This window comes from Mustela lutreola, chromosome 14 (genome assembly GCF_030435805.1).
Source record: "Mustela lutreola isolate mMusLut2 chromosome 14, mMusLut2.pri, whole genome shotgun sequence".
Lineage (NCBI taxonomy): Eukaryota > Metazoa > Chordata > Mammalia > Carnivora > Mustelidae > Mustela > Mustela lutreola.
Window position 1 is genome coordinate 29728649 of NC_081303.1, and position 11280 is coordinate 29739928.

Here is an 11280-nt window from a genome sequence, read left to right on the forward strand (position 1 = left end):
ATTCATGAGTGTGTAGGTGCTATCAGGAAATGTCAAAAATGCCCATTTCAGGGACACATGGATGTCTCAGTTGGTTAATTGTCTACCTCCAGGTCAGGTCATAATCCCAGCATCCTGGGATCGAGTCCCCCATCAGGCTTCTTGCTTACCAGGAGCCTGCTCCTGTCTCTGCCTGCCTTTCCCTCTGCTTGTGCTATCTCTCTGACAAATGAATAAATAAAATCTTTTGTAAAAATCTTGTTAAAAAGGCCCATTTTAAAGAATGTTTTAAAACATTGTTTGGACAGCAATAGAAGCGAAAGCAGAATGACATGATGTAACGACAGATAGTTTCTATGGGAGCCCTTTGGGTACTCTGGTGGATGAATGTTTTTAAATTAGTTTTTCATGGACATGGGGAGTTAGAGACGAGAAGGGAGGTGGGGGAAATTGGAAGGGGAGCTGAACCAAGAGAGACTATGGACTCTGAAAAACAATCTGAGGGTTTTGAAGGGGTGGGGGTTTGGGAGGTTGGGGTACCTGGTGGTGGGTATTATAGAGGGCACTGCTTGCATGGAGCACTGGGTGTGGTGCAAAAAGAATGAATACTGTTATGCTGAAAATAAATAAAAAATAAATTTAAAAAATATTAGTGTTTTGTAAACTACAAAAAAAAGAAAAGAACTCCCATTTATAGCGTACACTTTATGGTTCACAAAGCACGTGGCAACAATAAAAATAATGATGGGTTACCATTACAATTCATAGAAAAGGAGGTACAGGGAAATTGAATGAAAGAGAATAACAAAGTAGGGTCATAAGTCAATCTTCCTTGTAAAAATATTAACCTGAAAGTGCGTTTCTGCCACCTCTCTCCTATGTGATATGATAAAGAATGACCACGATACATGAATTATAGTTTGGGGTTTTGAAAAGCATAATAGCTTTATACCAACACTTGAGCTTTTATTTATTTATTTATTTATTTATTTATTGCTAACAAGATAGCTCGATTTGATATGCGGTTCCTGACAACCAACCTCAGAAATAATTCCATCTTCATGAGAAGTCAGAAAGAACCACAAACCAAACCTCAACATAGATTCAAAGAGAAAATACTCTTTTAAAAAATCTCCCTCCTGGGGCACTGGAGTGGCTCAGTGAGTTAAAGCCTCTGCGTTTGGCTCAGGTCATGATCCTAGGGTCCTGGGATTGAGCCCCATGTCTGGCTCTCTGCTCAGTGGGGAGCCTGCTTCCACCTCTCTCTCTCTGCCTGCTCTCTGCCTACTTGTGATCTCTGTCTGTCAAATAAATAAATATCTAAAATCTTTAAAAAAAAAATTTCCCTTCCTTTCAGAGCAGACCAAACCTCTAACAAATTTTCCAGAAAGCTTCATCTAAAAGGTTGTACTTTCTTCAGACACCCAGCAGGACCTTCTTCTCTGGGCCTGGTATTTCTTCAATGGCCTATTCCAGAGAGTAAGACACTAAACTACTGAGCGCCATGGGCCTCAGAACCACGAAAGAGATGATGAGGGGCACAAAGCATGCCTTGTTCACCAAGAGGGTATGGAAACGTTTGCTGTTTTTCTGCATTTTTCAAAGCTGAGTTTTTAGCTGGAGGCCGCTCCTTTATGATAAATTGCTGATACCATATAGTAAATGCTATTATATGATCTTTTACAAACCATTTCCTATCTTTGCATTCTCATGTGCCAAGACAGACACGGATTATTTAAAACCCTGAAGAGAGTGCTCTTGCATTTAAATTGCCTGTAACCTTTGTGTAATAGATTTATGATTGATGATAGATTTAGTTAAAATATAACTATTTTAAATATTTACTCTCAGTAAACGATTTCAACCTATGCTCATTTAAGTAACTTGGTGCATAATCCCTTTTCTATTAAACCATAGTGCAAGGACCAATGCCACGTTTCTGAGAGAACCCGAAGCTATTTTTCTAGAATGGCTGTATGCCTACATATCAGGCGTCCTGTTTTCACTCCCTTTGTGGAGCACCTACCATGGAGGTCATGTAATAACCAATGACCAAAAAGCAATCAAAAAACCCAAACATCCAGGTCGAAGTGCCATCCCTGCCTGGAGATGAGTAGACTGCTCAAACAGATCTTGGACAGGCATCTCAGCCCAGGCCTGTGCTGGGGAAGCTGGTTCCTGGCTTTGGGCGCAATCTGGAAGGCAGCAAACTGACCGGAGAGTGCAGCCAGGGTTAACAGGACTGATGATCTTTTCGCAGCCAGGCCACACGCGGACACCCGCTCAGAGAGCCAGGCTAGGAGCGAATCCCCTGGGGATTCGCTCCACGCCCCAGCCCTGGCCGGGGCTCAGGAGGGAGGGGGGCGGGGGCGGCGCAGAGAAGGGGCTTTGCTAATTGCCTAAGCGGGAAGTGAGCTCACGGAGGATGTGGCAGAGAGTCTGGGAGGAGGTAGAGGGGCTGGCAGAGGAGGGGCGCGCAGCGCCAGGGTGCTGTGCTGCGGCCCAGTCGGGACTGCAGGACCCATCGGACTCGCCGCCCGTTGCTCCCCCGTGAGGCCCCGCTGTATGGCTCCTACTGCCTGCTGCCCCTCCCCGCCCCAAGGCTTCTCCGGACCCACCCTCTGCGCAGAGGTAAAGTGACACCGTGCTGCGCCCTCACCTGGAGCAGAAAGCGCAGGACGCTTCCTGGGGGCGGGGAGGGGGGTTGTCCAGGCCCAGCCTCCCGCGAACCCCAGGCCACCAGTACCACCCTGGACGCTGCGCAGAACCCGGTCCGCATGGGGTGGGGCTGGGGACAGCGCCTTGCGAGGTGCCCCCCGCCAGGGGGCGCGCTAGCTCCCATCATTCGGCACCCCCATCACGCGAGTTGAGGACCCCCTTCCCTCCCCCGCCGTGGCCCCGCTGCTTTTGTTCTGGACTTGGGATCCCAGGTGGAAACTAGTCCCTCAGACCTCCCTGGCAGCAAGGAGGGCAGGGAGGGATTCTTGGTTTTCTGCCCTGGCTCTTCCTCTCTCCCCATTCACATGCCTTCTGGCTTCCATTTCCTCTCCTCATTGTCAGTTTTATTAAATGGTTTTCTTCTGCATGTTGACCCAAAGAGCTATTTCATGAATGAATATACACGAAACTGAGTCGGAGCCCACCTGTGAGAGCCCACCTGTAGAGGCCTTTCATTAGAATGGTCTCTGGTCCTAGCCTCAGTTCAGAATACTGCATGTACCTGAGGACCGAGTCCAGATGTTTCTTTCATCTCTGACTTGAATTTGAAATCCTCCTCAGACTTCAGCTTCCAGGATTTCTCCAGTCCTTGCTCTCCCACTGTCTTGGTGGGGATCCGCCATGAGTGTTGAACACAGGAATGAATGAATGATATATACCCCAGATCGCTGGGGCTTTGTCTTGTTTTGCTGAGGTTGGAAAGGCTTGGGAGAGACCCCCTGTATGCAGATACAGAGCTGCATGCAATTGCTTAGATAAACGTGTTCCCCACTTAATTGCTTGGGCATTGAACATTTCGCCCTTAACCTGTGTCTTGAGCAGTTAGGAGGAGACAATCTGGAGGTGAATCAGAAGATGGCTGAATCCACTTGGTGGTGGTCTGGGTTTGGGAGATTTTCCTGGAGATTCAAATGAAAGATCTAAATTCTTCCAGTGGGGAGTGGTAAACATTTTATCGATGGGAGATGGAAAATAAATGGTCTGGTTAAACTTTCCCTCCCCCTCAAAACCCATTATTTGAAAAAACAAAAAGGGAAGTGAAGGGAGAAATCCTCCCACTCCCATCCCCACTCACCTCCATAGCCACCTCCTCTTCCAAGAACCTAACAGACAAGGTGCCAAGAAGTGTTAGGTACCAGCAGTGGTCTCAGATCTCATTCAAGGATCATGGTGAAAGGCATTCAAAGAGATTGTGGGGGCACAGGGATCCAATTAAGGGGGACAAGTTTAAGGTTTGCCTGGTCCCCTAAAAATTAATGGCACTAGAGAAGATGGGCTTTGGAACTATAGCTTAATGGATACAATGTGTAAAAAGCTTCAGTGAGTCATGGTGGGAAGAGGCCATGAGGGCAGCAAATACAGTCTTAGATGATGTGATTAATAGCACTACAGGCTCTAGATTTCCTGTGGTGGTGTTCTTGGCAAGACCAGCCCGGCCAAAGTGGATACTCACAACCTGGAACAGAGGGTCTTGGAGATCCCAGCACGTGAGGTATGATGAGAGAGTAAAATGATAGGAGGTGTCCTTTGGAAGGACTGTCTCCTTGACTTTAAAAGGGAGAACCCAAATCTGTAGGTGAAATCTTTTTGGCTACAAAGAGGGCCGAGGCCTCCTAAGGTCAAGGTCTCCTCGTCACTTGCAAAGATGTCGAAGAACATATTCAGACATTTCAAAGATGTCCTCATGTCCATCGGTTCCCACTCTGGAATTCTCTCAATAAGGTGAGAGTTCCTCTAGTTGAAAAAAAGATCTAAAAAGACTTCCCTTTCTCATGTAATTTCTGTAACCTCCAGGACACACCCACCTCCCCCTTCCAGCTCTGTAATGAAGCCACAGCTGGTGCCAATTTGTGGAACTCCTTAAAGGCTATTCTCCCTTATATACCCCCGACCAAGTTCCCATGCTCCCTCACCTGATTTCCTGCACTCACCTCCCACCTGGTGTGTTCACACCTGCAAGTGCCTTTTACCAACCCCTTTGCCAAAAGGCAGCCAGAGTGACCTTTCAAAGACCTATCCGTTGCTGGCATTTGTCTCCATAGAAATCTGCACTGATCTTCTAACAAATTCTCAGTCCTCCAAAGGCACCCATAATCCTCCCATCAGTCTCTTCATACCCCTCCAACTGACTGATGCCTGTTCTGCCCCCATCTCTCTGCCCTTCAACCACACTGCCTCCCTCTTCCTGTGGAGACCCCTCATGGTGCCTGCCTCCAAGCACAGGTGATTCCCATTGATGGGAAGACCCTCTTCCTCTCCCCCATCTCCCCACTCCAGTTACTCCCACTTATTCGTGAGCTCACAAGCCCCATGGTACACACTCTCCATGCAGCCTGCTCTCTCTTTTCTAGCACTGGCCTCCATTTCTAGCTGTGGTTGTGTCATGGATGTCCCTCCCCAGCCAGCCTCCAAGCTCTCCTTCCCTTTAGCTCCAACACCTGACACAGTGCCTGGCACATAGTAAGCCCTGGCTAGCTTCTAAGAGCCTCACTGAGGGACTGAAAGCATTTTAAAAATGTCACCACGTAGGCTCCAAACTGTAGGCAGAAAAAGCTTTGCCTGGATTGACATTTTAGAGACGTATCGTCAAGTTGGATGTGTTCACTGACTTTACCTTGTAAAATTTAAAAAAAAAAAAAAAGGACCTCTGTATCGCTTCGCATCTAACGAAGGCACATGTATACTATTAGACCACGTTATGAGCTTAATGGAAGGAGACAAGATGTATAAGACTGTTGAGGTCAAGTGGGAGGAAACTGTCCGTTTGTTGGAGCATTGCTACTTACGCTATCACAGCCACTAATAAAAATCTGACACGGGGTGAGTCAGAATTGTCTGTCGGAGATGAGTTAGATCTGGCTCATGTTCCTACAGACATGAAAGCCAGGAATGAAGAAGGAGGCTTTGAAAGCCTGGGTTGAGGAGGTGGTGTGGTTCACTGCGATGAGCTAAGTGCCCAGGGCCACCGACAGACATGCTGGCCTGTGTCCTTCCTTTGTTCTGAGAGTAAATATTTAAAATAGTTATATTTTAACTAAATCTATCATCAATCATAAATCTATTACACGAAGGTTACAGGCAATTTAAATGCAAGAGCACTCTCTTCAGGGTTTTAAATAATCCGTGTCTGTCTTGGCACATGAGAATGCAAAGATAGGAAATGGTTTGTAAAAGATCATATAATAGGGCGCCTGGGTGGCTCAGTGGGTTAAGCCGCTGCCTTCGGCTCAGGTCATGATCTCAGGGTCCTGGGATCGAGTCCCGCATCGGGCTCTCTGCTCAGCAGGGAGCCTGCTTCCTCCTCTCTCTCTCTCTCTCTGCCTGCCTCTCTGCCTACTTGTGATCTCTCTCTGTCAAATTAAAAAAAAAAAAAAAAAAAAAAAAAAAAAAAGATCATATAATAGCTTTTACTATACGGTATCAGCAATTTATCATAAAGGAGCGGCCTCCAGCTAAAAACTCAGCTTTGAAAAATGCAGAAAAGCAGCAAACGTTTCCATACCCTCTTGGTGAACAAGGCATGCTTTGTGCCCCTCATCATCTCTTTCATGGTTCTGAGGCCCATGGCGCTCAGTAGTTTAGTGTCTTATTCTCTGGAATAGGCCATTGAAGAAATACCAGGCCCAGAGAAGATGGTCCTGCTGGGTGTCTGAAGAAAGTACAACCTTTTAGTTGAAGCTTTCTGGGGGAATTGTTAGTGGTTTGGTCTGCTTATGATAGGAAGGGAAATGTTTTTAAAAGATTTTATTTATTTATTTATTTGACAGACAGATCTGAAGTAGGCAGAGATCAGGCAGAGAGAGAGAGAGAGGTGGAAGCAAGCTCCCCACTGAGCAGAGAGCCAGACATGGGGCTCAATCCCAGGACCCTAGGATCATGACCTGAGCCAAACGCAGAGGCTTTAACTCACTGAGCCACTCCAGTGCCCCAGGAAGTGAAATTTTTTAAAGAGTATTTTCTCTTTGAATCTATGTTGAGGTTTGGCTTGTGGTTCTGTCTGACTTCTCATGAAGATGGAATTATTTCTGAGGTTGATTGTCAGGAACCGCATATCAAATCGAGCTATCTTGTTAGCAATAAATAAATAAATAAATAAAAGCTCAAGTGTTGGTATAAAGCTATTATGCTTTTCAAAGGCCCGAACTGTAATTCATGTATCGTGGTCATTCTTTATCATATCACACAGGAGAGAGGTGGCAGAAACGCACTTTCAGGTTAATTTTTTTACCAGGAAGATTGACTTATGACCCTACTTTGTTATTCTCTTTCATTCAATTTCCCTGTACCTCCTTTTCTATGAATTGTAATGGTAACCCATCATTATTTTTATTGTTGCCATGTGCTTTGTGAACCATAAAGTGTACGCTCTAAATGGGAGTGGTTTTTTTTCGGTAGTTTACGAAAAACTAATAATTTTTTATTTTATATTTATTTATTTTCAGCCTAACAGTATTCATTCTTTTTGCACCACACCCAGTGCTCCATGCAAGCAGTGCCCTCTATAATACCCACCACCTGGTACCCCAATCTCCCAACCACCCACGCCTCCAAAACCCACAGACTGTTTTTCAGAGTCCATAGTCTCTCTTGGTTCAGCTCCCCTTCCAATTTCCCCCACCTCCCCTCTCGTCTCTAACTCCCCATGTCCATGAAAAACTAATTTAAAAACATTCATCCACCAGAGTACCCAAAGGGCTCCCATATAAACTATCTGTCGTTACATTATGTCCCGATGTGGAGCTGGACACCAGGATCCTGAGATCATGACCTGAGCTGAAGGCAGAGGCTTAACCCACTGAGCCACCAGCCCCAATGTATTCTCTTCAGTACCAGAATTTGTAACCAATTGACAGATGAAAAAGGAGGCAGTCAAGTGAAAAACAATAGGTCTTAGAACTGCAAGAAATTCGAATTAGATGAATTCAGCTACTCAGGCACTGTTTCACATTTTCAGATCTCTGCAGAAAAGGGGTTAACCTTTTTACAGCATGTAAAAGAGAAGACTATAACACATAATATATGTAAGCATGTAAATATCAAAATATATCCCATTAGTGCTAAGACACACAGGGCCTATTTTTTCTCTCAAATTCATGAATATGTAGGAGCAATAAGTGAGAAGTGAATGTATACTCTTCACTTCGAAGTCTTATAGAAATCTAAAATATGACTTTCTATGGTTTGTGTCTCCATATTCCTTTATTGCCAGTTTGAACAAATCCACATGCTTTGATTCAAAGGTAATAAATTCCTCTTATTTGGAAAAATGATGTTTATTTTTGTTCTCTCACCCTTAGCAGGTGGTTTCATTGTAGCACACTTCAGAGTTATGATTTCATGCTTATTAAAAACATTTATTATGATCTACATAGATGAATGAAACTTTTATTTTATTAAATTATTTGCCAAAAAATCTGTTATTTTTAAAAATGTATTTCCTTTGAAGGGTTATTTTAGAGCGTTCAGGGAAGATCTAGGAGTGTGGTATTATGCAATTTTTAAGTAGGTATGAAATGGTTATTTATATGATTGTTTCTTTAAGGCTTATGTATATTGTCCATTATATGCTATAAAATATTTTGAAAGTAAATTTAAAGTATGTTTTACATAGTTTATATTTGGAAAAAATATTGAAATGACTTATGAAATTCAGGATACTCTCAACATTAATTTATTTTGAAATTTACCAGTTGTCTACTGAACCTATTATATGGCAGATATTACTTCAGACTACACTGGTCAATGAAATACTTGGCTTTGTAGAACTTTTATTTTAATGGGTGAGACAATTAAAAGCTATAAACCTTAATAAAAAATTGCATAGTGCATTCAAAAATGATGAGTACAATGGGGAAAAAGAAAAATTCGATCAGGGTGAGAAAAATCAAGGTTGCTAGGCAGGGGTTTGGGAGTTAAAATTTTTAATAGGAAGATCAGGGTAGTTACAATGAAGCTGACAATTGAACAAAGGTATGGAAAGCTGATGAATTTGCCCAGAACTATCAGCAATAAGGTCACTCCAGACAAAGGAATTGGCTATCTTGAAGGCCATAAGGTTGGATCATGCCTGGCATATCTGAGGAATAGCAAGGAGGCCACTGTGAGTGACTGAAGAGTAGCAGGGAAAGAGGTCACAGAGGTTAAATGAGTGGCTAGATCATGTAAAAGCTTAGAAGTCATTGTAAAACTCTGGCTTTTATATGTGGAAACTTACTGTGTGATAGAATTTCTGCTAATAACTGAGAGTTCAAATGTCCATAAAAGTTCAAGGATTCTTGTTCTAGTAAGACAGAATAAAGAAAAAGAGTTCATATTTTCACATGGTGTAACAAATGCTCGGAGATCCAAGTGTAGGAAGCTATGGGAGCACAGAAGAAGGCACTAAAATCACACCAATATATTTGATGACTGTGACTATATATAAATTTGTATTTTCTAGATTTTTTATAGTCATGGAATCACACAATATATACTACTCATTGCCTGGCTTTTCTTTGAGAAAAGCATCATTACTTTGAGAATCTCCAATTGTAAATAGTTCATTTTGAGGTTGAATAGTAATCTCTTTAATGAAGAGATCATAATTTGTCTTTGCTCTATTGATGGACATTGATGAACATTTCCACTGTTTTCAATTCTTAAAAATAAAGCTGATATGAAATTCATATACAAGTCCTTGTATGAACATGAGGTTTGTTTCTCTTGGTTAAATACCTAGAAGTAAAATGGCTATTTGTGTAACTGCAACATATTTTGCATTTAAAAAAATTTTCAAACTATTTTCCAAAGTGGTGGTATCATGATATATGCCAACAACAGTTTAGATTTTTGTTGCTTCTCAATCTAGCTCAATCCAAGTAAAATTAGCTTTTATAATTTTAGCCATTCTAATAGATATGTAAGCATGTCTCATTATGATTTTAATTTGTATTTCTTTAATGTCTAAATGTTGAGAAATTTGTCATGTGCTTCTAAGCCATCCATATCCTTTTGGTGACATGTCTCTTCCATTATTTCCTTCACATGTAAAATTGGATACTCTGTTTGGTTATAAGTAAGGTTTTTTATTTTTATTCATTTTTTAATAATCAGAGTAGATGTCCATTATCAGACATATAATTTGCAAATCCCTTCTCCAACTTTACGGTTTCTCAATGGAGCTTTGATAGCTGTGTCTTTCAAGAAATATGCTACTTCTTTCCTGGTACACGGAGGTATGACTAGAACATTATCAATGTTGACCTTTGCAAAGAAAATCATGGCTTAAGATATATGTAGTCTGCAGTTGTTGGGAGTGTTCACCATCCTTGCCTCTAACTCATCTCTCAATGCCCACACATTCAGATATAGGGGAATATTGATTGACAAAATATTAATTGCCAAATAACAGTAGTTGGAGAATAAGAAAAGTGCAGGCACCTGATTATATAATATTACTTAAATAAAATATGTTTTTATAAGTGCTATTGGAAGTAAATTCCTCAATACTTTAATCACACAGAATGATGGAATCCTAGATTTTTTTTTCTTGTATTTACTAAGAAAATGATCATGCCTCAAGTATATTAAAATGGAATAGGGAAAATTAAAAATTGTTTTAAGTTGATTTGCATGTGTTGTGCGTATGTGAGAAGTAAAGAGAAAGAGAGAAAAAGAGAAAAGGAAAGACAGAGAGGTGGATGCAGTGAATTGATGAGTTGCAGGATAGATTTTAAAGTTTTGTCTTTTGCTTTCTACATTTCCTTTTCCTTAGGTTCAAGAGAACAATCAGTAATATCTCAGATGCCTGCTGGTAACATCAGCATAAAGAGTTAGAGGTTCCCAGAAAATTAAAGATGAGATATAGTTTTCCTGACATAAGAAAAGTCATTTTTTGTCCCAGCTGTTTTCAATGATCTATACCCCACCTGTGTACTTGCCCAAGCACACTTCTTCCAAAACTTCCTGGGAGGTTCTTACAAAGAAATGCAAAAACCTCACTAGTTAAGGATTTTGAGGGAACAAGGCAATGGGAAAACTAACAGTCACCACCAGACCAGGAAATAGCCTAAGCTATTGAGACAATAAATCAGTGGTAAAACTCCTGGTGCTATTTCAAAAGTAATCAAGGCCTTGCATTCCTTGTCCCAGAAAATGAGCCCAAGACCCCATCTAGTTTATATCTGCTCTTGAAGCCTGCAGAGTCCCTTTCCCTTGTCCAACAGTTACCTCTGCTTTATTCTAACGTTGAAGTTTCTGCCCTCGGTGGAATACAAGCTTCATTCAGGTGAACATGCAATACATATTGCACAAATACATATGTGGATGTGCATGCATCCACAACCTTATGGCCAACCATACACGGGATAATAAAACTCTCCCTTCTGCGTATTCATCTTAAATACTAAATAAAAATCTCTCTCCTGTTCAAACAGTCAAGGCTTTGGAACTTATTCCCTGTGATCTCCTTGTATGTTGTAAACAAAGATTCCCTTGTTTGACAACTCCACCTGTCTCTGTGATTCACCAAAGACTGACCTCAGTTAGTTCAGTTACTGTAATGGCTTTCACTACTCTGATTCTACCTCTGCAAGTCTCCAAATT